Genomic DNA, 6,454 nt, shown 5'->3' with positions numbered 1-6,454 from the left:
TGGTCTTTTTGAAACAGGGTCTCCCTGTAGCTCCAGCTGGCCTAGAACTCAACTTGTGCATGACCAGGCTGGCCTTGAACTCACAGAAATCTGCCTGCTTTTGCCTCCTGAGTGCTGGGATTGAAGGCGTGCACCACCATGCCCAGCCCAACAGATCTATTCCTTCTTTCCCTTCTTATAGCCCGTGCCTTCCATCCAATGGATAGCAGTAATTCACTCCCAATTTAGCACATGCCAGATCTTGTGCTATAAGCTTTGCACAGATCTTTTCAGCTAATCCTTGAAACGTCCTTTAAGCTAGCTGGTACTACTGTTGTTTGAAGCTGAAGAGATTATTTTCCAAAGTGGGAAGTTTCTGGAGATCTGTTCCACAGACTCCTGCATAGCACATCACTGACTCTGCTCTGTGAGACGTGGATCTGAGTTCTCTTCCCTTGAATCCAGAGGACTGCAGTAAGGAGGCTGTGCCACTTCTCAGGCTCAGTCAGCAACCAAAACGCAGCTTCTACCCCACAGTCTTGGGGCACTCATGCTCAGAACTCAGCTGCCATGTTGTGAGGAAGCCCAAGCCACATGCAGTGGCCCAGGCCCCATGTAGCATTCTGGCTGACAGCTGCAGCTTTGGCCGCATCAGCCACCAGAAACAGGGAAGCTGTTAAGCTCCAGCCACCATCTACCCCACTGCAAGGGCAGGAGTGGCTCCAAGAGAGGCCTGAGTAGATTCCAGAGCACTGTTCAAGAAATGCGCAAGACAACTATGAGAGAAAATGACGTGTGCATGTACTGATGTGTGTGCAGGTATGTGTGTGCACGTATTCATGGAGGCCAGAGGTCAATCTCAGGTGTCATTCCTCAGGAGCCATTCATTTTATATTATTTTTGTTTATTTTGTTTTATTTTATTGACACGGGATCTCCCTGTAGCCCCAGCTGGCCTGGAACTCGCTATGTAGACCAGTCTGGCCTTGGAACTCACAGAGATCTGCCTGCCTCTGCCTCCTAAGTGCTGGGCTTAAAGGTGTGCGCCACCATGCTCAACTCCTTATACTTAAAACAGGGTTTTTCACTGGGACCTGGGGCCTGCCTATTCAACTAGGCTGCATGTCCCTACTTCCCCAGTGCTGAGTATCAAACTCAAATCCTCATGCTTACACGGCAAGCACTTTACCAACTGAGCCATGTCCCTGGCCCCAAATAGCACGTTTGTTGTTGTTTTTTTTAATAATTTATTTAATAACCACATACTTAGAAGAAGCATTTCATTACAACAGCATTAACATATTCAATAACAATCAGATGCCGAGGAGCTCAGAAGGTGGGCGACTGTGACCAGTGATAGTCACGTATATAGAGATTAGAAATGCATGTGAAAACGTCTCAATGTCAATTGCTTTGGAGTGAATTCTTCTGTATGAAATAAAAATTTAAAAAATAATGATTAAAAAATAATTCTTCAAAGCATAAAAATAAAAAGCAAACCCCATCCATCTTGTCTGGAGGTGCAGGTCTCTGCTGTGTGTACGATGCTCACCTGTCTCCAACCCTTGACTCTTATTTCACTCCACTAAATTGGAGAGATTTATTCTGAGAAACCAGAACAATGAAGGAAAACCAGCATGAGGTCCGCCAGTTGAGGGCCTGAGGTTGCCAATGTCTGCTCACCACAAAGCCTACACTCTAACTTCACCGTGAGACACTTTGCTGTCTGCATTCAAATGATGTAAAAGGCAAAAGAGGACAGGAATGCCCCGCACACAGCTCCTTAAACTGTGGCTGACATCCTGTATTTGGGCTGTAACTAACCTGGGGCCATGAAAAAGCTGAAAACAATGAAGATTTCTGAATACGAGGATCAAAAATGACACAGACTCAATCAGTGTGCAGTGCTGCTGGTGGCCTTGGCCTGCTGCACATATCCACTGCAGCCTTGGCTCTGAGCACACGACATGCACACTTGCAATGAGTGCATCATCACTGCTCATGATGCCAGTGAACGCTGGCTCCAATACCTTGTAGGTTCAACTGCGGTGTTTTACTGTATTTAAGTTTCTGAGCCGGGCGTGGTGGCGCATGCCTTTGATCCCAACATTCAGGAGGCAGAGGCAGGCAGATCTCTGTGAGTTCAAGGCCAGCCTGGTCTACATAGTGAGTTCCAGGACAGCTGGGGCTACAGGGAGGCCCTGTCTCAAAAAAGACCAAAAAAAAAAAAAAAGCATATCACCTCATTAGTATACAAATTTGCTTCCATCCCAAAGAACTGTTCTATTTAGTGTGTGTGCGTGTAGGTGTATGTATGTGTGTGCACGCACGCGTGCACAAGCATATACCATTGTGATCACGTGGAGGTCCAACGATAATTTTCAGGAGTCAGTTCCAGCCTTCTGGTGTTGGTTGAGGCAGGATTCTCTGAGCTGTGCACTCCAGCCTAGCCAGCCTGCAGGTTTCCCGGTAATGCTCTTGTCTCCACCTCCAATCCTGCCCTAGTATTTCTGGGACAGATGTCTGCCTCCATGTCTAGCTTTTTCACATGGGTTCCAAGGACTGAATTCAGGTCTTCGGGCTTGTACAGCAAGAGCTTTTACTTGCTGAATCATCTCCCCAGCCCTAAAGAGCTGTTTCAGATAAATTTCTTTATGATTTATGAGTAAATGTTTAATTTGTACACCTATTTTATATACCTATGTACTAAGGCTGATATAAAAATTTCTTGGGCAAAAGTTTAAGAAGTGAGCTGGGTGTGGTCACATACACCTTTAATCCCAGCACTCAGGAGGCAGAGGCAGGCAGGTCTCAGGTAGTTCAAGGTCAGTCTGGTTTACATAGTGAGTTCCAGGCCAGCTGGGGCTATAGGGAGACCCTGTCTCAAAACAAAACAAAACAACAAAATAAAACAAAACAGAAGTTTAAGAAGCCCTGCTCTGTAGAATGATGAGTGTATACCTAAACTCATAGACAGTGGCTAGAAAAGAAGAAAGTATTCCTAGAAAATCCTAAAATAATTGTTTCTTGGCCTTTTGGCTAAGATCAAGTGAAAAACCCTAATAGAGACCCCACTCTGGCTGGTAAGAGGCTCAGCAGGGAGAGACACTTGATGACCCAAGTACAAACCCCAGGACCGACATGGTGGAAAGGGAGAACTGATTCCTACAAGTTATCCCCTGATTTCCACATATGCACTGTGGGATGAACATGTATGTGCATGCACACACATACAATAAAAAGACCCCACCCAGCCTTCTGCCCAAGCTGAGGTTCATTTTGCCGTTTCTCCCTCTTCCTGTTTACTCTTGTGCCATGTTTCCCCCTGTGTTTCTTGTTCTGAATGTTTTGTCTGTAAAGCATTTTGTCAGTGGTCAGGACTTAAGCCTGAAGAATAAAAAATAAACTAATCCTCAGACTGGATTCCGAGGTAGAAAGAAAGGAGACAAAAGATGTCAACACTGACCCAAATACCTGAAAATGCCAAAAGGACCACCTAAAAGAAAAATCAGGGCTGGAGAGATGGCTCAGCGGTTAAGAACACTGGCTGTTCTTGCAGAAGACCCAGGTTTGAATCCCAGCACCCACATGGCAGCTAACAACTGTCCGTAACTCCAGTTCCAGGGCATCTGATAGCCTCTTCTGTCTTGCGAGGGGATGTGGGTGCACTTACCTACATGCAGGCAATATACGCATACACATAAAATAAAAATAATAAAATATAAAACAAAAAACCCAAAACAAAACACTTTATAAAAAATTTTTAAAAAAAGAAAGAAAAATCAAATAATACTGGATACACTTTTAAAGGCGGCATCAGCCAGGTATCATGGTGCACCCCTTGGCAGGTGAAGCAGAAGGACCTCAAGTTGGAGGCCGGCCTGTACTAGGTAACATACCTGCCTCAAACACTGAAACAGGGGTCTGGGGAGATGGCTCCGTGGATAAAGCTCTTGCTACGCAGGTATGAGGATCTGAGTTTAGATTCATGAATCCAAGTAGAGGTTGGGTGCAGCAGCACATACCTGTAAGCCCAGGGTGTGGACGGGAGGGTGGGAGGCGGAGACAGGAGGATCCCCAAATCCCCAAAGCCTGCAGCTCAGGCACCACAGTGGTGAACAAGAGACCTCACCACAAACAAGGTAGAAGGCAAGGGCTGACACCTGAGATCTTCCTCTGACTTCAGCCATGGCATGCACAGTCACACACACAAACGTGCACACTCACACGCACACACATGCACACACACACACACACACACACTCAACACATGAATCATATATACACCTTAAAAAAAAAAAAAAAACTCAATAGTTTAAAACAGGCCAGGCCAGGCCAGGCATGTTAGTTCAGGCCTTTAATCTCACACTCAGGAGGCAGAGGCACGTGGATCTTCCTGAGCTCCAGGACAACTGGGACTACAGAAAGATCCTATTTCAAAAAACTAAAAATAAACCATAAAACATATGTCAAAAGTGCAAATTATATATTTGAACATGAATCTTTCATAAAGGGAGGGATATAATGGCACACAGTGGTAGCCCCAGCACTTGGGAGGCAGAAGCAGCTGGATCTCTGTACAATTAAGGCCAACCTGGTCTACATAGAGAGTTCCAGGCTACAGGGAGACCCTGTCACAAAACAAAAATCTAAAAATAGAAAAATTAAACATAAACGTGAGGGATAGAGACACATTACACGTGCACATACAAACATACACAGGACATGGTAAGAGAGGTCCCCCCTCGGAATTTTAGCACTAAGGGTCTAAGAGGCAAAGGTGAATCAACAGGTCAACCAAATGATCAATTCCAACTTCAGCAAAACTACAAGGGCCAGCACTCTGGAAGGGGCACACCGACATGGTCTATGACATATCACCGGCAAGGGTACTTAAAGCTCATCGTGAGGAAACTATCAGGCAAATCCATATTTGGAGACATTCTGCAAAGCACCTGGTCTAGATTCTTTACCAATGTCGCCATCATAAAAGACAAAAATTGTACCAGTTAAAGGGGACCAAGGAATACACACCAACATGAAATTTGCAATTCTAATTGGATTCTGAAAAAATAAAAAAAACTATAATAGATGTTATGGGCTAATTGGAAAGACTGAAATAGAAACCATAAATAACAGTGTTTTGACATGGTCTTAAATTTCCTAAATATGTTAGCATATGGGTAATGTATATATTAACGTGGTAATGTGGTAACATGACTGTAGGGAATGTCTTTGTTCTCTGTGTCTGTGTGTTTGCAGGCACACACACATACACACACACACACACACACACACACACACGCCAAGGTGCACGCACGTGTGGAGGTCAGAGGGCAACCTGGTGTACTGATCCTCATCTTCTGCCTCATTTGAGACAGAGCTTTTGGCTCCTCCGGCTGAGTGTGCCAGCTGGCCTGCAGGGAGTCTCCCGTCTGCCTGCTGTCTTGCTGTAGGAGTGTCCACTACTGCTTTGCCTTGGTCTCAGGATCCCAACTCAGTGCTCAAACTCCTGAGGAGAGGGCTGTACTCACTGAGCCATCCCCCTAGACCCATGTCCCTGTTCTTCAGTCCATACCTGCTGAATCACCACTGGTGAAATGCCATGATGTCTACCACTGACTGGGTACATGCATTAAAGAGAGAAACAAAAAGAAACACCAGAGCACAGTGAGCAAAACCAGGGCAGGGTGCCTGGAGGGGAAAGGCTCAGACACTGGCAGGGTGATCTTCCTGCAGCTCTTCTGCACAACTGAAAACTTCCCAACTAAATACTTGAGAAGGAAAAGAGGCCTATGGTACAAAATATGTGTCTACAAGTATGCACCACAAAGTAAAAGTGTAAGGTTTCTCTAGGCTTTGTCAGGCATCGACGGAGATGGTAAACATGCAGGGCACTGTGGCACAGCCTGTGATCCCAGCATTTGAGAGATGGAGAGAGGAGGATCAGGAGTTCAAGCCCAGCCTATCTAGTTTGAGGCCATCTTGGCTAAATGAGATCCTGTGCTCAAAGAAAATCACACCCCCAAACAAAACCATGATCATGTAAACACTATTCAGCAGAAGAAATAAAAAGCCTTGTAAATGACGTGATGTGATTCAAGTTACAGACAAATCATGGCATGACAACTAGGATGCAGTGCAAATGCAAGATAATTACACCTAACACCATTTAATCTTCACGGAGAAGCGGCTATAATTCTGCACCTATGGCAGCCTCATCTGTAGCTGTGAAGACACACCAAACCACCTAACCGTCCACTATTTCAGAGCCCTTCTACTCTCTAGAATGGCCGCCGAATTTCCCAACTTCTAAGCAACCTCTTAACTTGAAAATCAGCGCTGCCTCATTCAAAAAGTATCAAATAATGTCCTTTCACAGGGCAGTCCTACCCAAAGCCCTCAGTACTGACGGCTGGAAGTTCAGGAAGAGGCCGCAGGTGTGATCTAACATATAGCTAGAGGAAGGAAGGGGG

The 6,454-nt window shown here is 45.4% G+C and overlaps 1 protein-coding gene across 14 annotated transcripts in view; it reads right to left on the bottom strand.

The window, feature by feature from the left end:
- The window catches only part of Mok (MOK protein kinase), a 45,729-nt gene that overhangs the window by 38,759 nt on the left and 516 nt on the right, over positions 1-6,454 (bottom strand). The window lies entirely within an intron of this gene.

This window comes from Nannospalax galili, unplaced genomic scaffold (genome assembly GCF_000622305.1).
Source record: "Nannospalax galili isolate Female #2095 unplaced genomic scaffold, S.galili_v1.0 scaffold188, whole genome shotgun sequence".
Lineage (NCBI taxonomy): Eukaryota > Metazoa > Chordata > Mammalia > Rodentia > Spalacidae > Nannospalax > Nannospalax galili.
Note: the sequence above shows the minus strand (reverse complement) of the source record. Positions and strands in the feature narration are given on the sequence as shown.